Raw genomic sequence first — 23498 nt, forward strand, 5'->3', positions numbered from 1 at the left:
CATCTTATCATGGGTTATGGTCATGACCTCTGGCAACACTCTTCCAATATAACACAATCCCTCTGAGCTCGGGGCAAGCCACTTGTATGCCTTCCTCCCACATATGAAATAGGCATCATCGGGGAGAACATAGGGAACAGAATATGACATTACCATATTACAAACTTTCCAAGTGAAAAACCCAATCCCTTATTCTCCCATCTGCTCAGTACAAGTATCGGGCTGGATGATATGAGCACAGTACCCTGGGGATACTTTTCCAACCCACATGGTCTTGCTTCCTCGAGTATACCTATACCGGAAATACCTCCCACTGTTGGCTATTTGGCGTACAAGTTCAGAGTCTATGGGTATCCTATCAGCTCTGTGCGAAAAGGTAATTGTCTGGTTATTCCATGTCACTTCCCAATTTCCCGGTTTTCGGTAATTGGAAATATTGAAACATAATAAGGATCTATCTACATGATACTGGTGGAGCTTCAACCTAGGGGGCCTAGAAATATTGAATTTCTTGTCCACCGGTCTCCCACCCCGTAATTTGAGTACCTCATCTATTGCTAAAGGGTACGGTACTAATCCTGACTTGCTCTGACCTTGAGGTACTTGTGAGCACACCCAGCATTCTGTCTGGTTTAAGACCTTACCCACTAGTGAGTGGTAATCACTCAATGGATGATGGTCCATGTCGATATTAAGGCTGGTCTGACATCTCTGGATGCACCCATCCTCGACTATGTTCTCACAATTCCTACAAATGCAATTTTCCTCAGACAATAACCCTTCACAGTGCCTCCGAGCTCCCTGACTACCAGAGCGCTTTCTGATACTCGCCTTTGCTCGAGTGATGTGTTGCTCTTGAGATTCTACAAATCCATCCTCGCCATCAGGACCCATTCCAGATCCTTTCTCGACCTCTCTGGGACCCTCACCGAAACAGACTGTCCTGGTCAACAACAGGATTAACAGGAAAACCCGGAACGCAGTCTCTTGGGGTAAGTCCATCTTGTTAAGGGAAGAGAAGGGAAACAAGAAGGGGGAGAAAGAGAAGGAGAGAAGGAGGGTAGTGGAAAATGGAGAAAAAAAAACTGGTGCGACAACCGCCTCTGGTCTTGTTGTTCTCTGCGCTCAGGTGCCGTCTCAACAGTCCTGCCTCTCAGCTTTCCCGGAACAGACACTCCAGTGATACGATGTTCTCTACACTCTGCTCTTTGTCACGAGTTCTCTCCGAGTCAGCGACCTTTCTGTAGGGAACATAAATCTTGCATTTCAATGTGTTTAACTGTTGTGTAATATCAGTTGTGTGAAGTGAACCATCTGTGGAAAGTGAAAAGAGAGGGGAAATAATAAAAAGAAAATTTGTCAGATTTGCGTTCACCATCAGGCGGCTGTCACACCATCATGTATATCGGTATCTATGCACAGTCTCCCTTCACCAGTATTCCCATTCTCCACCCTTTGTGCATGACCAGGCACACTGATACTGGTGTCCCTATGCTGGTGAGATATACTGGGTTTGGGCAGAACTCTGAAAAGACCGAGTAGGCATGTGACGTTTGAACTGTAATCCTGTCGGTGAACTTAAGAGATGAAGAGGAAACTTTGAAGACAAATCACAGAGTTTAGTAACAGATAAGTTTGTAGAGGCAAAGAAGATTTTACAAAGTTTGACATCTGGATTGGGCACTACGGGGAATGATTCCCTAATCGGTCTGTTCCCCTAAAAAAAATTCTATGTGTGTTATATCTCTACTGGGACTATCCGAGCCATCAATCCAGTGCCTTGTCCATTCTAAGTTCATAGGGAACCCGGTATCTTTGAGATAATTTCCTCTACCTGTGATGGACATGCATCTAAAACAGTGAAATGCAACATTAGTCTTTGTGGGTATCTAACATATTTTGTGCTTCCTGGGTGGGAGCACTCTATACGTATACCATCTCTAACAAAACTGTTAAGTTACTTAGAGGTCACTTCTGCTAGAGAAAGAAGCAGAAGTTTAGAGGCCTCCTCCTAACCCCAGTAAGTTCTGTCAAAAGGGTAAAGTTGCATTTATTCTGTTCTTCCCATTAACCGAATCTGTGTTTTCTATATGGCTCGTGATTCCTTACTATATGTCCCTTGATCCCGTCTATGTGTTTAATAACGTGGCTTGTTTTCTTTGTCTAGGGGTCTATATTGGCTATGTGTTCTACTACTCCTACAATCTCTGGCAAAATGCCCTTCCTTAATACAAGTGTAGCATATTCTAGGTCTTTTCCAAACAGCAGGGGTCTGGGTTTTAGGCTGATGAGACTTCGGTGTAAGAGCCTGTATACTTTCAATCCTCAGCCTCTCCTCCTGTTGTTTTCTACGCCTAACAATATTCTGGTGATGTTTAATTGCGCACTCTCTAAGACAAGCTACTGTGACCCCTTTCCAATTAGGCAAAGATGTTTGTACCCTGTCCCTTACTGTCTTATTGAGTCCGTCCATTAGCACAGAGACAGTCACTTACCTATAATTCGCATCGTTCCCTGTATCTGATACCCCAATGTATCTATCCATTATTTGCAGGGCCCGATGGAAATATTCAGATGTCATTTAATTTTCCCTCTGTTTTATGGAGAAAATTCTTCTCCACTTAACGTGAATGGGGAGACACAACTCTAGTTGTCTATTAATTCGTTCTAAGTTCTCCTGATTGTTTTCGTCAGTCATAAGACTATCCGACTCTAACCTACAATCAGTGATACATTTTTGGGTGTCAATATTAGGGGGTAGGCACGCTTTTAAAAATATCCGCCAGTGTTTGTTTGTCGGTTCATACGCATTACCCAGATCTCTGATGAATTTCTGACATCTGGCTAAATGCTTCCGAGGGTCGGGGAATTCTGAAATGATTGATCGCGGCTCATTTCTGGGCCACGGGCAATACATTGCATTATTCCTGGTGAGGATTACTCCCTGACTATCGGTTCCCCCATTGGGAGTTACTTATTTCCAAGACAGAGTGTAATCCTACCGTTCCGTTCCTAATCTGTTTACTGTGAGGTGTTGTTGTCTCTGTGCAATGAGCTGTCTCACACTTACCGGTAGCTGTGACCTCACCAGTTCTTTCATTGGGGAATACTGTTACTGCTCTACCTGGTTAGACAGGCCCCACCTGAGTTTCCTGCAAAGTGACTGTTTGGAGGAGAGCTGGAATTTGGCTGGATCCTTCATCTTCTTGTGACCTATGTGTCACAACTGAGGGCCTGAGCTGACGGGAGGCAGCCTCAGTTGTAGGGGCTGAGATGTACCGGAACCTGGGAGGTTGTATCAGACCCCTGGACATGTAAGTAACATGAATAATAACTGCCCGAAGGCGTGACCACGACAACTTAGATAAAAGTCAATGATGTTTATTATGACAACTCCGCAACACAGCAGCAGTAAAAGAAAACGTAAAAGTCAGCAAATAATAAATACAGTTCCTGGGTACTACAGGATGGCAGGAGCCACAGGGCACTGGTAGTGTGAGATAGTTCTTATGATCTTCTAGATGGAAAGTCCTTACCAGGCCCGACTGTAGCAATGGAGATAACCCAGGATTGTGCCAGCTGGTGTTCCAGGAAAAGCTGGGTTGCTGAAGGTAAAACAGCTGCTGTGGATACTGGCTGGAACCAGACTGTTGTTAGCACGGAGTGGATACTGGCTGGAACCAGTTAAATAATAAATGAACTTGGGAGCGATGAAATATGAACTGAAATGTAGAACTTGAGAGCGGAGAAATAATAATACCGGTGGAGAGTGGTAAAGTGTAGAAAGGACACCGGCCCTTTAAGGGAAGCTGTACTCTGCTGGAAGCTGAGCTGGAAGCAGGTAATGTTGTAGCTGGAAACAGATGAATCCACAATGGATTGGAGAGTCAGGCTACACCGCAGGTGGAATGCTGGTGCGGGTCTCTATGGTGGAAGTCTTGAGACAGGAGCTGGAACCTGGAAGACAATCACAGGAGAGAGACAAACAGGAACTAGGTTTGACAACCAAAGCACTGACGCCTTCCTTGCTCAGGCACAGTGTATTTATACCTGCAGCAAGGAAGGGATTGGCTAGGCAATTATGCAGATTAACAATACTGACAACAGATTGGAGGAAATGATCAGCTGACAGAATCCAAGATGGCTGCGCCCATGCAGACACTTGGAGGGAAGTTTGGTTTGTAATCCATGTGGTAATGAAAACAGTAATGGCGGCGCCGGCCACTGGAGACAGGAGACGCCAGGCTGACAAGTGCACATCCAACCACGCGGACACAGCGGAGGCCGCGGCTGACGTAATCGCCACTCTGACACTCTGCATGCAGAAGCTCAGGGACGGCGGCGGAGGCCGCGGGAGACGCCATGCCAGATGTAATAAGGCGTTACTGTGACAGCGTCTCAGAGAGACAGGAGAGGATGCAGGAATGTGAACATTAGGATAACAGATGGGATCCGGTCCTGGAGCGCTGAGCCAGCCTTAGGAGGCATCTGATGGGTAAGAAATGTCGTCCAGATACCCGGATCCTGACAGCACCCCCCCCTTTAGGAGTGGCCCCAGGACACTTCTTTGGCTTCTGAGGAAACTTGGAATGGAATCTCCGGACCAAGGCAGGAGCATGGACATCAGAAGCATTGGTCCATGAACGTTCCTCAGGACCATAACCCTTCCAGTCAATAAGATATTGTAGTTGACCGTAACGGTGACGTGAGTCCAGGATCTTGGCCACTTCATACTCAACGCCTCGTTGAGTTTGGACTTTCGGAGTTGGAGGAAGTGAGGAATGAAATCGATTCAAGATCAGCGGTTTCAACAGGGAAACATGGAATGTCCTGGGTATTTTTAAGAAGGTAGGCAACTGGAGTCTGTAAGCAACAGGATTGATGACTTGTTCAATCTTGAAAGGACCGATATAGCGAGGTGCAAACTTCATACTGGGAACTCTTAACCTCAAATTCTTCGTGGATAACCATACCCGATCACCCACCTTGAGAGCAGGAACTGCTCGACGCTTCTTATCCGCAAACTTCTTGTACCTGAACGATGCCTTGAGCAGAGCTGATCGTACGCTCTTCCAGATATTGGCAAACTGATGCAAGGTGATATCCACTGCGGGAACAGAAGTTGCTGGAAGCGGTTGGAACTCAGGAACTTTAGGGTGGAATCCAAAGTTAGTGAAGAATGGTGTTGAAGCAGATGAAGAATGATACTGGTTGTTATGACAGAACTCGGCCCAGGGAAGTAATTGAACCCAGTCATCTTGAGAGGAGGACACATAGATGCGGAGGAAGGCCTCCAAGTCCTGATTCACCCTCTCGGTTTGACCATTGGTCTGAGGATGGTAAGCCGTGGAAAACTTTAGCTTGACTTGGAGGACTTGACATAAACTTCGCCAGAATTTGGCTGTGAATTGAACTCCTCGATCTGAGATAATTTCTTCAGGAAGACCGTGGAGTCGGAAGATCTCTTGTATGAATACTTGAGCCAACTTGGAAGCTGACGGAAGACCGGTGAGAGGAATGAAGTGTGCCATCTTGGTGAACCGGTCAACTACCACCCAGATGGTATTGAACTTGTTGCACATGGGTAAGTCTGTAATGAAATCCATCGACAAGTGGGTCCATGGTCGACGGGGAACGGATAGTGGAACCAGTTGCCCCGCAGGCGACTGGCGGGATACTTTATGTTGGGCACACTTTGGGCAAGATGCAATAAACTCCAAGACGTCCTTTTTCAGAGTTGGCCATCAATAGGACCTAGAGATAAACTCCAGGGTTTTTTGGATACCTGTATGTCCGGCAAAACGGGAAGCATGGGCCCAATGCATGAGCTTCTTCCTTAGCATCGGCTTCACAAAACTTTTCCCTGATGGGGGCGTAGAGTCCATCCCTACCGTGGAGAATGCCAACGGATTTATAATAGGATGCTTGTCTGAAGACTCTGACTCATTTTCTTGCTCCCATGAGCGGGAAAGGGCATCGGCCTTGCGATTCTGAGAGCCCGGACAGAACTGGAGTTTAAAGTCGAACCTGGAAAAGAAAAGTGCCCATCTGGCCTGACGAGGGTTGAGACATTGTGCGCCCTTCAGGTATAAAAGGTTCTTGTGGTCTGTAAGTATGGTGATTAAATGAGAAGCTCCCTCCAACAGATACCTCCACTCTTCTAGAGCGAGCTTGATGGCTAGCAACTCCTGGTCGCCAATGGCATAGTTGCGCTCAGCTGGGGAGAACTTCCGGGAGAAGAAACTGCAAGGATGTAAATAGCCATCTTTAGCCCTCTGAGATAACACCGCTCCTACTCCAACGGAGGAGGCATCCACCTCTAGGATGAAAGGAGAGTCGATGTCAGGCTGTTTCAGGACAGGCGCAGAGATGAACCTCTGTTTTAAAAGATGAAAAGCTTGCATGGCTTCTTCAGACCACTTGGACGGGTTAGCACCCTTCTTGGTGAAAGCAGTAATAGGCGCCACAATGGTGGAAAAGTCTCGTATAAACTTTCGGTAATAATTGGCGAACCCTAAGAACCTCTGGACCCCTTTGAGGGTTAAGGGTACCGGCCAATTCTGAATTGCTTGTAGTTTCTCAGGATCCATCTCTAGTCCGGAACCGGACACAATGTACCCTAGAAACGGAATGGACTTGACTTCAAAGACGCATTTTTCTAATTTGCAATAGAGATGATTGACACGGAGACGGGACAGAACCTCTTTAACCCAAAAACAATGTTCCTCTAAATCGTTGGCAAAAATGAGGATATCGTCTAGATAGACCACGACATGACGGTATAGAATGTCTCTGAAAATCTCATTGACAAAATGCTGGAAGACAGCTGGAGCATTGCTCAATCCGAAGGGCATGACGAGGTACTCATAATGTCCGTCACGGGTGTTAAAGGCGGTCTTCCACTCGTCACCCTCACGGATCCGGATGAGATTGTATGCACCTCGCAAGTCCAGCTTTGTAAAGATGGTAGCTCCGCTAACTCTGTCAAAGAGCTCAGTAATCAGGGGTAAAGGATAACGGTTCTTGATGGTAATGTCGTTCAAACCTCTGTAGTCGATGCACGGCCGCAGACCACCATCTTTCTTTTTTACAAAAAAGAAGCCTGCGCCGGCTGGGGAAGAAGAAGGTCGAATGAACCCCTTTGCTAGGTTCTCTTTAATGTATTCCTCCATAGAATGCGTCTCAGGCAGAGACAACGGATAAGTTCGGCCTCGAGGTGGAACCTTCCCTGGAACGAGATCAATCGGGCAGTGCCATTCTCTATGAGGAGGAAGGATATCAGCAGAAGCTTTACTGAACACATCCGTGAAATCTTGATATGGAGGAGGTGGAACATCAGACGACCTGGGGGAGGAAGAACAGACAGGCAATACTTTAAACAAATATGTCTCTGCACAGGAGGAACCCCATGCCAGGATTTGCGTAGTCGTCCAATCAATTGTAGGATTGCGAAGACGGAGCCATGGAAGGCCCAGGACCACAGGATGTGTGGCTCTTGGAATCACTAAAAGTGAAATAAGTTCGGAATGAAGAACTCCCACTCTCAGACGAACTGGTAGAGTCCTTAGAGCAATAACAGTATCAAAAATTTTACTGCCATCCACGGCAGTTAAGGAAAAGGAGGAAGGAAGTCTCTCGGTGGGTAGGGACCACCGTTTAACATAGGCTTCAGTAATAAAGTTCCCAGCTGCTCCGGAATCAAGGAGAGCAATGACGTTCCGATAACGTTGAGCAACTTGAAGCGAGACTGGGAGATTACAATCATGAGGAGATGGAGAGGAGATCATTACTCCTAGCCGGCCCTCTCCTGGGCGAGCTAGGGTTTGGAGTTTTCCCGGACGTTCGGGACAGGCATTGATGGTGTGAGACGGAGCTGCACAGTAAAGACAAAGAGACTCAGAGAGACGTCTTCGGCGCTCAGCAGGAGTTAAACGGCAACGGCCAATTTGCATGGGCTCATCTTTAGATGGTGACAGTTGACGAGGAGGAGGAGCAGAAGATTTTGGAGCAGATGATCTTCCACGCTCAGTTGCTCTCTCTCTGAAACGTAAATCAACTTTTGTGCAGAGTGAGATTAGCTCATCTAACTTAGAAGGTAAGTCTCTGGTAGCTAACTCATCTTTAATAAGCTCAGATAAGCCATGCCAGAATGCAGCATACAGGGCCTCGTCGTTCCATGCCAGTTCGGATGCCAGGATCTGGAACTGTATCAGATATTGTCCTACAGTACGTGACCCCTGGCGTAAACGGAGAATCTCGGATGAAGCTGAGGTTACCCGGCCTGGCTCGTCGAAGATGCGCCTGAATGTTGACACGAATGCAGTGTAAGAAGATAGCAGGGTGTCGGACCTCTCCCATAACGGTGATGCCCAGTCAAGGGCGGAGCCACTGAGAAGAGAGATGATGTAGGCAATTTTTGTACGGTCACTGGGAAAATTGCCAGGTTGTAGCTCAAACTGAATCTCACACTGGTTGAGAAATCCCCTGCAGAATCTTGGAGATCCGTCAAATTTTGCTGGCGTTGGAAGATGAAGACGTGGAGCAGAAATGGGTAAGGTGGGTGGGGTTAAAGCTGGAGTCACTGTGGTTGACGCACCAGATGCGCCTGATCCACGGAGAGTTGTCTGAATCCCATCCAGCCGAGTAGAGAGATCCTGGAGACAGCGGATGATGTGGCCCTGTGCAGCCTCCTGATGTTCTAGTCGGGCTGCCAGTTCTTGCATCGGCCTGGCCGCTTGATCCTGGTCTCCGGCTGGATTCATTAGGTCAGTGCTTACTGTCACAACTGAGGGCCTGAGCTGACGGGAGGCAGCCTCAGTTGTAGGGGCTGAGATGTACCGGAACCTGGGAGGTTGTATCAGACCCCTGGACATGTAAGTAACATGAATAATAACTGCCCGAAGGCGTGACCACGACAACTTAGATAAAAGTCAATGATGTTTATTATGACAACTCCGCAACACAGCAGCAGTAAAAGAAAACGTAAAAGTCAGCAAATAATAAATACAGTTCCTGGGTACTACAGGATGGCAGGAGCCACAGGGCACTGGTAGTGTGAGATAGTTCTTATGATCTTCTAGATGGAAAGTCCTTACCAGGCCCGACTGTAGCAATGGAGATAACCCAGGATTGTGCCAGCTGGTGTTCCAGGAAAAGCTGGGTTGCTGAAGGTAAAACAGCTGCTGTGGATACTGGCTGGAACCAGACTGTTGTTAGCACGGAGTGGATACTGGCTGGAACCAGTTAAATAATAAATGAACTTGGGAGCGATGAAATATGAACTGAAATGTAGAACTTGAGAGCGGAGAAATAATAATACCGGTGGAGAGTGGTAAAGTGTAGAAAGGACACCGGCCCTTTAAGGGAAGCTGTACTCTGCTGGAAGCTGAGCTGGAAGCAGGTAATGTTGTAGCTGGAAACAGATGAATCCACAATGGATTGGAGAGTCAGGCTACACCGCAGGTGGAATGCTGGTGCGGGTCTATATGGTGGAAGTCTTGAGACAGGAGCTGGAACCTGGAAGACAATCACAGGAGAGAGACAAACAGGAACTAGGTTTGACAACCAAAGCACTGACGCCTTCCTTGCTCAGGCACAGTGTATTTATACCTGCAGCAAGGAAGGGATTGGCTAGGCAATTATGCAGATTAACAATACTGACAACAGATTGGAGGAAATGATCAGCTGACAGAATCCAAGATGGCTGCGCCCATGCAGACGCTTGGAGGGAAGTTTGGTTTGTAATCCATGTGGTAATGAAAACAGTAATGGCGGCGCCGGCCACTGGAGACAGGAGACGCCAGGCTGACAAGTGCACATCCAACCACGCGGACACAGCGGAGGCCGCGGCTGACGTAATCGCCACTCTGACACTCTGCATGCAGAAGCTCAGGGACGGCGGCGGAGGCCGCGGGAGACGCCATGCCAGATGTAATAAGGCGTTACTGTGACAGCGTCTCAGAGAGACAGGAGAGGATGCAGGAATGTGAACATTAGGATAACAGATGGGATCCGGTCCTGGAGCGCTGAGCCAGCCTTAGGAGGCATCTGATGGGTAAGAAATGGCGTCCAGATACCCGGATCGTGACACTATGAGCTTGAAAAGACTTCAAAACAGGATACATCTTGCAAAAATTAGGGTTAATACATTGTTTTTGCATACTACTATCATTTACGGATATACCCTTGACTGTAGCCATCTCTTCCCCTTCGACCTGTGTCGACAATGGTGTGTTTGTGTTCCCATTCCCGCTAGGTTTTGAACCTGTTTTGCGAATTTGTTCTCTTTGCATATCCCCCTCCTGTTGCCATAAATTTAAACAATCTGTATGTCTAATCCTTTGTTTTCTGGATTTTATTAAACATATCCTTATCCTTAAATTCTGCAATACCTCTGGTTCAAAACTGCCCACTTTAGGGAATGGTACCCTATCTTTGTCAGTCATACGTTCCCATTCAGACGTCTTCAATACTTTTTCCTTCAAACTTCGCTGACCCCACGGGCCGCGGCTCTTCAACCTGAACCCTGGTTACAAAACGTCCCTTACTTGAGCAACTGGCTCCCATAATTGTGTGCCTTTTCCCACAAACACCAAAATACTCAATATAAGGTAACGGTGAAAGTTCTCCGAGCGCTCTTCACCCGCTCACCGCCCACGTTGGCCAGTACTACCATACACTGTCGATAGCGAAGGCAATGTACCCAACTTAGGGCCCTATGTGACCTATATTTACTGGAAGTTTTTAGGAATAACTTACCCTTTCCAGTAAAGTATCGGCCGTTGGAGATTTTCCTGAGAGAGGCCAGCGAAATCTCCCTATGCACTTTATTATACACAAATCACGCTTGCATATGCTCTATACAGCGCTGATGATACCGCGATTTTACGCAAAAGCTCGTAAAAAGGATATCACGTTGCGCTATATATCGCACTCACAAACGCGCGGTCCAATCGCACAGCGTATAGGTACTTGTTACTTATCTGCCGTACGACCACTGGAATCGATTTTCAGGCTGCGAAACCTCAGCCGGAGCGTATATTAAAAAAACGATATGGGTCATACACATTTCACAATTCCCTACCACGCTCCTGTAAGTCTCCTCACGACTTACGTATTAAACCTTATATTAACGTGAGTCAGCCGCCTCATGCCACCAAGTCTCCACTCACTTGATGTACCACACGACGAGATTCCGAATTCCGGGGTTCAAATTTCCACTCGCTACTACGTTCGCTCACTCAAATACACTTTGGTTTTTCTGTACAGAAAATTATCATTCATTCGGATAAGCAGTTTTACTCCCAGAGGCAATACAGTAAATAAGAGTTTTATACTAAACTTTGGAAACTGGGCAATCTTGTGCTATTGTAGCGTGGCTACTGTCCCACCTTTAAACTAAACAAACTATCGTGTGGTTTTATTATGCGCACACAACGCTACGCAAGCTTGCGTAATTACGCAACTGTGCGTACCTTTATGCAACGTGTGCGGCCTTGTCCCACGTGCACGTTTTGTGTATGCTGTCCTCACGTTCCGTACCACGTGTACTTATGTGCGGACGCAATAAAACAACTCACACAATTTCTATAAATGTGAGCAATATTAACTATAATCACTCACTTAACACGCCACACAGTTTCTTTTCTGTATAAACCCCAGACTGCGTTTGTGTTTTACACTTACTTCCTTAATATTTATATTATGAATCTAGCAATCAGTCCTATGGCAACAATGTGAGCGGGTGTACAAAGAGTATGGGTGTACGTTTTTGTTGTGTACGCATTTGGCGCCAAAAAATAAATTCACAGATTTGAAATAGCTTTTTTTCTGTTTACCTTACGAATTCTACCAGCATCCCTACAAACCATACAGAGCAGACATCGTCTAATCAGCAAATAAATAGGGTTTCTCAGTGCAACCACCGACCAAGAAAAGGATACGTAGGATACCTGTCCACCCTTTTGCTGATAGGTTAAGTCTGCCGTGACCTGTTAGGCTGTGGATATGTGGAAAACCGGACGATGCCCTCAATTGATAATGCTGATTATCTTTACAGGAATGAAAGCTATACCTTATACACACCTTAAATACATTTTAAACCTTTAGCCGCTGCGGCCGCTATACTTAATTCACACTCTACGCACCTTTTACGCTATTAGCGTACAGAGTCCCGTACAGTGTACGGACTTTGCGTACACACGCCGCGCTGACGGTACAAAGTACTCACAGCGCGTACACACCCAGAGATACACTTTAAACCTTATACAGCAATGCGATGCGTTACTAAAACACTCTTAAACCTTCATGTATAGGGGTTATACCGCACAGTTGATAAGTAGATTTAAATAGCAGATAGTTTATTTACCAAGATACACTGATGAAGGAAAGAAAATATTTTTTCTAATCAATCTCAATTTGGCGGTGCACCCAGAGTCAGTAACAAAACATATTGGACAAAAGGAGAAAAGAAGACTCTTTTGTGGGTGCACTCTTGTATAATTGTGAAAGTATCAAAGAAATAGATTAAAATTCAATATTTATTGTTGATAAACATAAAACACATAGTAGGTGAATATGCAAGTAGAAAAAAAGGAGTAAAGGAATACATATAAACACTGGAACCGATAATACAGATGTTGATGTCAGATAATGGTTCCAAGCTGCCTGGGTAGCAACAATCTTTCAAATGTATGGTCAATCCATAAATAGGTCTCAACTGGCTGCCTAAACTGTATAATCTTGAAGTCGAGCTAGACACTTAGCGCCTCAATAATAGTTTGAATTAATAATGTGAACAGCTGTATTACTTACACCTGGCTTTAGGATAGAGATAGAAAACAGATTGGATAAAGAAAAGATTAATCTGCTGTCGGTGTTAGACACTGAGCCTGGCCGCCCAAAATTTTCTACTAAACCGAGTATTCCTCAAGAGTCTCCCACTTGAGTACTGACTTGGCCCAACACTGCTTAGCTTACAAGATCGGAAGGATTCGGGCGTTACCAGGGTGGTATGATAGTAGAGAATTGATATGATTGCTTCTGGAATCACTGATGAGAGTTCATGAATGACATAAATTGGTAGAGGAAGTATTAAGTGAAAAGAGGGATCTGCTGCCAATGTTAGAGGTGAACCCCTGAATCAATGGTGAGAGTCCCGAAATTATAGTGATAGTCAGAAAAAGAAGTTTTCAGTGAGACGGTCGTTCTTATGAATATTTATACAGTTTAGGCAGCCAGTTGAGACCTATTTATGGATTGACCATACATTTGAAAGATTGTTGTTACCCAGGCAGCTTGGAACCATTATCTGACATCAACATCTGTATTATCGGTTCCAGTGTTTATATGTATTCCTTTACTCCTTTTTTTCTACTTGCATATTCAACTACTATGTGTTTTATGTTTATCAACAATAAATATTGAATTTTAATCTATTTCTTTGATACTTTCACAATTATACAAGAGTGCACCCACAAAAGAGTCTTCTTTTCTCCTTTTGTCCACTCTTAAACCTTAGCAGGAAAAGGAAGACACAACACCGATTTGTAGTTAAACCACTGGGTTCCGACACCACAGCGTAATATTTGCTGAAAGGGGGTTTACAATACAAATCATACACTACAATACAAGACAATATAACAGAATAATGGCTACAGTCAATGTACATACGTGAGTATATTCGCGTGCGCTTCCCGGTCCGGTCCTCCGTCATCAAATAGATAACGTTGTGAGTCTTGTGTCAGGCCAGGCTGCAGCAGGCTTTATTTATACAATTCTTCCAAAAGCAATACAATGGATACTGTAATCCTTTTGTCCATTGGACACAGGAATGCACTTTTACAGTACAGGAGAGGTCATAGATCGATTTGAATAGGTGGGCGATGTCTTTCCCAACTGCTCTTGTGGGTGGTCTCCTCTGGATTCCCGCCGCATACATAATATACAGTAAATACAGTTTATATCTATATTCTGCTTCTGCACATAACTATCCGCAGGAACATGCGATCTTCCGCAGACCAACACCGGAATGTTACCCTTAAAATACCCTACAGCTGGATACCAAATACCACCTTATAACCTTAGTCTGTCCCCTCTTATCCTGTAAAGGTGAATCCCTTTGTTCTGCAACCATTTAAACAGCTATAACTTTCTGATGTGGTGCAAGGAGACTATGTGTACATTGTGCACTATTTGGATTAAATATGTAATGTGTTTTGATGGCTCTCCATGAGTACACAAACTCTGCCGTAAATACCCATACCACACGCCGATGCGCAGGACCGCGGGAGCGACCATATGTAAATTGCGGATATGTGCACGCACGGCAGAACAAGTGCACGCGCAGTGGGCATGTGTGTGCAGTTTGTACGTGATGTGTGTTCTGCAATATTTTTCGACTTTGACAGCTCCCAACAAAAATTAACCCTAGCGTGAATGTGTTTGTGTGTTCATGTGATAGGGAATATAGATTGTAAGCTCCACTGGGGCAGGGACTGATGTGAATGGCCACGTATTCTCTGTAAAGCGCTGCGGAATATGTGTGCGCTATATAAATAACTGGTAATAAATAATAATAATGTGTAAATACAGTGTTGAAAAATTGCATACTCTAATAACAGTATATAAAAAAAAAAAAAGAAGCAAACATGTTCTACTGGCTGATACAGTGTAGTTTCCTGATCCAGAAAACTTTAACAAAACCACCTAGTTATCCTGTTATTTTGGCGTAAAATTCACTTTTCAAAATGTATGTCAAGAAAAAGAAGAGGAAAGAATGTCTCTTTGCTGGCGCACAGATGAAAATTAAAAAATTAACCTTTAATAGATTCGTTAAAATTGTCTAACCACGAAATAAAGAAAGTGCAATAAACTTATGTGATATAGGCCCTCATTCCGAGTTGTTCGCTTGTTGCCGAGTTTCGCTATATTGCGATTAGTCACTTACTGCGCATGCGCAAGGTTCGCAGAGCGCATGCGCTTAGTTATTTTACTCAAAAGTTAGGTATTTTACTCACGGCATAACGAGGATTTTTCATTGTTCTGGTGATCGGAGTGTGATTGACAGGAAGTGGGTGTTTCTGGGCGGAAACTTGACGTTTTATGGGAGTGTGCGAAAAAACGCTGGCGTTGCTGGGAAAAACGCGGGAGTGTCTGAAGAAATGGGGGAGTGTCTGGGCGAACGCTGGGTGTGTTTGTGACGTCAAACTAGGAACTAAACTGACTGAATTGATCGCAATGGCTGAGTAAGTCTGGAGCTACTCAGAAACAGCTAAGAATTTTCTATTCGCAAATCTGCTAATCTTTCGTTCGCAATTCTGCTATGCTAAGATACACTCCCAGAGGGCAGCGGCTTAGCGTGTGCAATGCTGCTAAAAGCAGCTAGCGAGCGAACAACTCGGAATGAGGGCCATAATTCCCATATATGGTGAAATGAAAATAAATTATTAAAATCAAGGTTCGCTACCTGTGTCGTGTCTTTATTAATCCAAATTGAATGTATCCTAAGCAGACTATACTGTATTCGTACAATACATTATATCAATTGTTGGCTTGTTAATTAACGATGATTAGCCCAATATTAGAATGTTGAATACTTTATAATATTTGTTAATTATTTACTGATGGTTATATCATGAGTTTGGCAATAGTTCTCAATATCATTCATTACAACATTCCTCCAGCAGTAGCTTCCCTCATTTCAACCCAGTCAGTGTAATCTCCTATAGTAACTCTAGCTATTATGGTATGGTACCGTGTGGCTACTAAGGAGAGGGTGTCAGCATGTAAATAAATGCTGAGTATTGAGTGAATGATATGAATACATAGGAATATTTAATAGTTATCCCACTGTTCTATAAATATTGCACATTTATATATATATATATATCTCATAATTAGTGCAAACTGTGTATTATTCACATATATCCACTATAGCAGTTATATATGTGCATTAAATATATATCTATATAGTGTTTTAAGTGGGGCTATTAATAAACACAGATATTTTACTGGAGAGATCACTTTAAGTAGAAAGAGACATATCCTTCCACAATAGTTACATTTGTTGCAATGAATGCTATGTAGCTAATAAGTCACTCTTACAGCAGTAGCTTCCTTTATTGTAAACAAGTCATGCTGCTTTCACATCGCAAAACCTGCTTTTGAAATGGTATTTGAAACGGTTCTTAAAACGGGTCTGAGCAGTTAAACCCCTTTCACATCTCATGTTGTAACCAGTAAATTATTACCATTTCATTCCCGTTTTGGTACCTTTCACACTGAACCCGTTTCACCCATAGAAAACAGTGGTTGTCATTATAAATGGACTTTTCTGGCCCACACATTATTATTAATCACTAATTAATTCATTATTAATAATTTGGATAGTCGTACGATGGAACCCAGCAGCTTGAAGCATATCTATTTTTATTAGATGGGATTAGGTACTTGGTTTGTCTTTTTTGGAGGCACAAGTATTATTTATATATTTTTTTAAATTATTATTTTTTTCTTTAGATGGAATGGTTAAATACAGGAAAAAAATGGCGTGGGGTCCCCCCTCCAAAGCATAACCAGCCTCGGGCTCTTCGAGCTGGTCCTGGTTCTAAAAATGCGGGGGGGAAATTGACAGGGGATCCCCCGTATTTTTAAAACCAGCACCGGGCTCTGCGCCTGGTGCTGGTGCAAAAAATACGGGGGACAAAACGAGTAGGGGTCCCCCGTATTTTTCACACCAGCATCGGGCTCCACTAGCTGGACAGATAATGCCACAGCCGGGGGTCACTTTTATGCCGTGCCCTGCGGCCGTGGCATTAAATATCCAACTAGTCACCCCTGGCCGGGGTACCCTGGGGGAGTGGGGACCCCTTCAATCAAGGGGTCCCCCCCCCCAGCCACCCAAGGGCCAGGGGTGAAGCCCGAGGCTGTCCCCCCCCATCCAATGGGCTGCGGATGGGGGGGCTGATAGCCTTTGTTGTAAATGAAAAGATATTGTTTTTTCCAGTAGTACTACAAGTCCCAGCAAGCCTCCCCCGCAAGCTGGTACTTGGAGAACCACAAGTACCAGCATGCGGGAGAAAAACGGGCCCGCTGGTACCTGTAGTTCTACTGGAAAAAAAATACCCAAATAAAAACAGTACACACACACCTTGATAGTAAAACTTTATTTCATACGTCGACACACACATACTTACCTATGTTCACACGCCGACATCGGTCCTCTTCTCCATGTAGAATCCAGGGGTACCTGAAAATAAAAGATCAATATACTCACCTCAACCAGGCTCCAGAGATAAATCCACGTACTTGGAGAAAAAAACAAACCGGACAACCGACCACACGGACTGAAAGGGGTCCCATGCTGACACATCAGACACATCAGACCCCTTTCCACGAATGAGACCTGTCAGTGACAGCTGTCACAGAAAGGTCTCTTAAGCCAATCAGGAAGCGCTACTTCCGTGGCGCTCACCTGATTGGCTGTGCGCTGTCTGTGCTGTGACAGCGCATCGCACAGCCCAGTCCATTATATTCAATGGTGGGAACTTAGCGGCTAGCGGTGAGGTCACCCGCCGGTCAGCGGCTGACCGCGGGTGACCCCACCGCTAGCCGCAAAGTTCCCACCATTGAAAGTAATGGAGCGGCTTTGCGATGCGCTGTCTGACAGCTCAGACAGTGCACAGCCAATCAGGTGAGCGCCACGGAAGTAGCGCTTCCTGATTGGCTGAAGGGACTTCAGTGACAGGAGTCACGTGATGTCCCGGCATTCGGGGAGAGGGGTCTCATGTGTCAGCATGGGACCCCTTTCGGTCCACAGGTCCGGGTGTTCGTTTTCTTTTTTTGCCAAGTCCGTGGATTTATCTCTGGACCATAGCTGAGGTGAGTATATTGAACTTTTATTTTAAGGTACTCCTGGATTCTACATGGAGAAGAGGACCGATGTCGGCGTGTGAACATAGGTAAGTATGTGTGTGTCGGCAGTGTGTAATAAAGTTTTACTGTCGACGGTGTCTGTGTCCTGTTTTTATTTGGGTATTTTTTTTCCATTAGAACTACAGGTACCAGCGGGCCCGTTTTTCTCCCGCATGCTGGTACTTGTGGTTCTCCAAGTACCAGCTTGCGGGGGAGGCTTGCTGGGACTTGTAGTACTACTGGAAAAAACAATATATTTTCATTTACAACAAAGGCTATCAGCCCCCCCATCCGCAGCCCATTGGATGGGGGGGACAGCCTCGGGCTTCACCCCTGGCCCTTGGGTGGCTGGGGGGGGGACCCCTTGATTGAAGGGGTCCCCACTCCCCCAGGGTACCCCGGCCAGGGGTGACTAGTTGGATATTTAATGCCACGGCCGCAGGGCACGGCATAAAAGTGACCCCCGGCTGTGGCATTATCTGTCCAGCTAGTGGAGCCTGATGCTGGTGTGAAAAATACGGGGGACCCCTACTCGTTTTGTCCCCCGTATTTTTTGCACCAGCACCAGGTGCAGAGCCCGGTGCTGGTTTTAAAAATACGGGGGATCCCCTGTCAATTTTTCCCCCGCATTTTTAGAACCAGGACCAGCTCGAAGAGCCCGAGGCTGGTTATGCTTTGGAGGGGGGACCCCACGCCATTTTTTCCCGTGTTTTTCACATTTAAACGTGTATAAAGCCACTCTCTCATGTGTCTCCTATGTTTTCCAAGCTGTTTCCTGGTTGTGGCTGGTGACATCACACATGGAGACAGCCTATCATCTTCTGGGGCTTGCAAATACCGTTTCAGACCCTTTCACACTGCACAGTGAAATGGGACTGAAACGGGTAGGACCCTGCTTTTTTACCGTTTCAAAATACCGGTATTTTGAAAACGGTAAATTGAAGGGGACCCTTTCACATCGCAGCTTGACCCGTTTAGGAAGCCAGTTAAAACGGCAAAATACCGGGTATAAGCTGCGGTGTGAAAGGGGTATGAGTGTCCGAGCTGGGTGAGGTTTTCCTAGCTACGCGACCCCCGGCATAGCTAATAACAATTACTGTCTGCATTAATTACAGCCTTGACATGCTAGTTAAGGAACAACTTACTGTTCAGAACTGTGTGCTCTCTTATACACTAAGCTATCAGTAATAAATAAAATATAGGGATAACCTAATTACTGTATAGTTACTCAGTTATAGGGTTGGCACATAATGATGTGATTTAACAACTACATGGCACTCATTGTAACAAATGCAGTTATTGTGGAAAGATACATTTCCCTCTATTTAAAATATCTACAGTAAAACCACTGTGTTTCTCAGCAGCCCCATTCAGAACATACAGGTGCATGTTTAATGCACATATAGTGGGGACACATGAACATAATACACAGTTTGTATTGTAGAACTTATGAGTACTTTTCTCTCTAAGGAGACACACTTGATGCTCCTTCCTTCTTTATGAGAAGCTCTCCCCAGCAACTACACTGTATCCTATGATAATAACAACAGCTACTGTGGCATATTACACTGACTTGTTTACAATAAAGGAAGCTATTGCTGCAGGAGTGACTTATTAGCTACATAGCATTCATTGCAGCAAATGTAACTATTGTGGAAGGATATGTCTCTTTCTACTTAAAGTGATCTCTCCAGTAAAATAACTGTGTTTATTAATAGCCCCACTTAAAACACTATATAGATATATATTTAATGCACATATACAACTGCTATAGTGGATCTTTGTGAATAATACACAGTTTGCACTAATTATGAGATATATATATATAAATGTGCAATATTTATAGAACAGTGGGAGAACTATTAAATATTCCTATGTATTCATATCATTCACTCAATACTCAGCATTTATTTACATGCTGACACCCTCTCCTTAGTAGCCACACGGTACCATACCATAATAGCTAGAGTTACTATAGGAGATTACACTGATACCCCTTTTACACTCACACTCCCGGGTCACTCCCAGGATGCTTCCCGGGATGCGTCCCAGGATGCCTTCCCGGGACTGACCCCTTTCACACTGCACTAAGACCTGGGATCGACCCGGGACAGCCCCATTTACACTGATCCCGGGATATCCCTGCAAATGCATATGCATGTCATTAGAAATGGCCTTTTCTGGCTCACATAGATGAGGTCACACTAGTCAACTAAGGGAGGGGTGGTGCCTGCTCACACCATTGCTGCAGTCATGGCCGACGGAGTACCAGTGTGTATGCCTGAGCTCATGATTCTTTCTGCTTTGCAGATGTTTCATACAGCCACTGACAGCATGATGCAGCTTGTCACACTGTGCAGTATACTGCACATATATTTTATGAGGAGGAGGAGGGCGCAATTTATGCTGGATAGGGCTGCTAGTCGCCGCCAATATTTGCGCAGGAGGAGAGCCCTCATATCATCCAGGATGAGTACCATCCTGAGCGTGAGTATGGGCCCTAACCGCTCATTTTGGTCCAGAGATCGCCGGCACGGAGAAGCCTTTATGAGGACCGTGGAAGCTTACCAGGATGAGGAGTGGATGGCTAACTTCCGTGTGTCTCGTGCAACCTTTAACTACATCCTGGAATTACTTACCCCAGCACTTGACATGCAGACCACCAGGCTTAGGAGACCCATCGAGGCACGCAGGAGATTAGCTATTGCATTGTGGTGGTATGCTACCCCAGGAGAGTACCGCTCAGTCTCATGCTTGTTCGGTGTTGCGATCTCCACCTGCTGTGTCATAGTCCACCAGGTGACTAAAGCAATTGTATCTACCTTATACAAGCGCTTCATATCTCTACCACAAGGACAGCGCTTACAGGATACCATCAAAGGATTTGTGAAGCGAGGCTATCCGCAGTGTGGAGGAGCGATTGATGGGACACACATCCCCATTATTGCCCCACGTGACAACCATGCTGACTATTTTAATAGGAAGGGCTGGCACTCCATCATATTACAGGCTGTTGTGGACCACAAATATTGGTAAGTGTTTATTTTTGGGGTGGTGGGATGAGTTGCATGTGTGAGTTTTACATTCTAACTTTTTTAAATTTTACTGTTCTTTAGTTTCCTAGATGTGTTTATTGGCTGGCCAGGCCGATCTCATGACTCCCGAGTTCTTGCCAATTCTGACCTGTACAACATCGTAGAGGAGAACCAGGGAGGCTGGCTGTACCCCAAAGAGTGTGCAAAGATTGTGAATGGGGTGGAGATCCCTGTCCACATCATCGGGGATGCTGCATACCCTTTACGCCCCTGGATTATGAAAGGCTACACCCAACAGGTCCAGTTAACCCCAGAGCAACAAACCTATACTCACACCCTGAGTTCAGCAAGGATGGTGGTTGAGAACGCCTTTGGCAGGTTAAAAGGAAGATGGCGTTGTTTGATGAAGCGCAATGATGTGGACCTAAAGAATATGCCTAATGTAGTAGCTGCGTGCTGTATACTGCACAACATCTGTGAACTGAAAAATGAGCTATTCCTTCCTGAGTGGACTGTGCAGGACCCTGAGGTTATAAACCCACATGTGGAAGGTGCTTTGTTTGGGACTGCCTCAAACTCCGCTGCAGAACAAATACGCCACACTATTACGTCTAACCTTGCAGCACTGGTACAATAGTGTTTAAGAATCAGCACAACATGTTTGGTGAATTACGTTTTTTTTATTTTGTATTCCACCTTTGATCTTTGGTTTCAATATTTATGATTTTCCAAAAAAAACACATTGCCACAAACTTTGTATATATGCAGAAACAATGTAGAAAACACTGAAAACATGGTCTACTGTTACGCACAAATGGGAATGTTATGCATAGATTTGCAAACAAGTTTTGATTGGCATTAAAAAAAAAAACACTGGTAGGCTTGTAGATACAACACCATAAACCACAGTGTCCCTGCAGTATATTATTACTGTGTAAAAAATAAATAAAAAGTGCTTTAATGTAGACACTATACAAAACAGAACATAGAGATAAAATTAAAGAAGGCACAAACAGTTGTGCATAAACAATGACCACACTGTGGTTATTTAACAACAAATAACAACAATAAGAAATTCACTGTGTTTCACGGCAAATTGCGCAATACAGTAAACTCTGTTCAGTTTCTTCCTTCTAGGCGGTACGGTGTAAACTGTGAAGAGAAGAAATACAAAATGAGCGTATATAAAAATAGCAGCGTTAGCAAACATGTGTTTGTGGCATTAATCCACCTACACACTAGCTACGCTGCAACATTGAACTATTTATAAAAATGCAAAGCCCCCCTGGGTGGGGGCAGAAATTGCAAAGCGTGCCACCGTGCCAGCAGCGTGCTGAACGCAGTGATCCTGCAAGGGGCTCATTTGCGCTCGCCACGCTGCTGCCACACTGGCCACTCATACTACACACATAACCGGATGATTAACAATTGTGGATTTGTGCTATGAGTGTTATTTTCTAAACATGTACTTACTGTTTTTCTGTAAAGTTGTGACGGTACTTTGTACAGTTCCACTGTCACTGGTCTGAGCTTCCACGACGTCTTCAATGGTTGCAGTTATGCTGTCGTCGTTTCTGGATGTGTTTATGGACGGCTGGGAGGATGTGTCGCTGTCCTCAGGTGTGTCGTCAATTAACAACGGGGATGACGGACAGACGTCACTGCTTGTCTGTGTCTCTTCTGGAGTGCCTTCTGTAGCAGTGTACTGTGAACTGGAAGACAGACTCACCGGACTGCATATAGCTGTGTTTCCAAAGATATTGGCACAGATGTCATAGTACTGCCAGTCGATACGGCCAACACCGCTCTTTTTCCTGTTGTTGTCATGCACCTTCAGAAACTGCTTTTTTAGAGTTTTTATTTTGTTTAACACTTGCTGCTGTGTGCGGATGATTCCCCTGGCTTCCAGCATCTTGGAGATGTTTTTATAAATGACTGCATCTTTAACTGTGCCTGTGATCTGCCTCATTATTTCCTCCTCTCCCCTAATGCTCAGCAACTCTCTAACCTCCTGGTCTGTCCAGGTCGCCATGCTGCCTTCCTCACACGCATCAAGGACGCTCCCCAGGGCTCTGAAAGATGACATCATCTTTTCTGAGCCCATGAAAGCTCCAATCGGAGGCCTTTTAACAGTCCCGGGTAGTGAATCCCGGGACGGGCCCTTTCACACTACCCAGCTTCCCGGGACGGTCCCGGGACCAACCCTGGTCGAGACCAGGGTTGAAATCCCGGGATGCTCGACCCGGGAAATTGTCCCTGTACCCTTTCACACTGACAAAAATCCCGGGATGATGCGCGTTCACGTGCAATATCCCGGGATTTTCATGCGAGTGTAAAAGGGGTATGACTGGGTTGAAATGAGGGAAGCTACTGCTGGAGGAATGTTGTAATGAATGATATTGAGAACTATTGCCAAACTCATGATATAACCATCAGTAAATAATTAACAAATATTATAAAGTATTCAACATTCTAATATTGGGCTAATCATCGTTAATTAGCAAGCCAACAATTGATATAATGAATTGTACGAATACAGTATAGTCTGCT

The 23498-nt window shown here is 45.0% G+C and overlaps 1 protein-coding gene across 1 annotated transcript in view; it reads left to right on the forward strand.

The window, feature by feature from the left end:
• Positions 1 to 1053: 1053 nt before the first annotated feature.
• The window catches only part of LETM2 (leucine zipper and EF-hand containing transmembrane protein 2), a 276504-nt gene continuing 254059 nt past the window's right edge, over positions 1054 to 23498 (forward strand). Inside the window, exon 1 of the mRNA XM_063931541.1 lies at positions 1054 to 1060. The gene's annotated coding sequence lies outside the window, so the exon portion shown is untranslated. The remainder of the gene's footprint in view (positions 1061 to 23498) is intronic.

Source organism: Pseudophryne corroboree, chromosome 6 (assembly GCF_028390025.1).
Source record: "Pseudophryne corroboree isolate aPseCor3 chromosome 6, aPseCor3.hap2, whole genome shotgun sequence".
Classification (NCBI taxonomy): Eukaryota; Metazoa; Chordata; class Amphibia; order Anura; family Myobatrachidae; genus Pseudophryne; species Pseudophryne corroboree.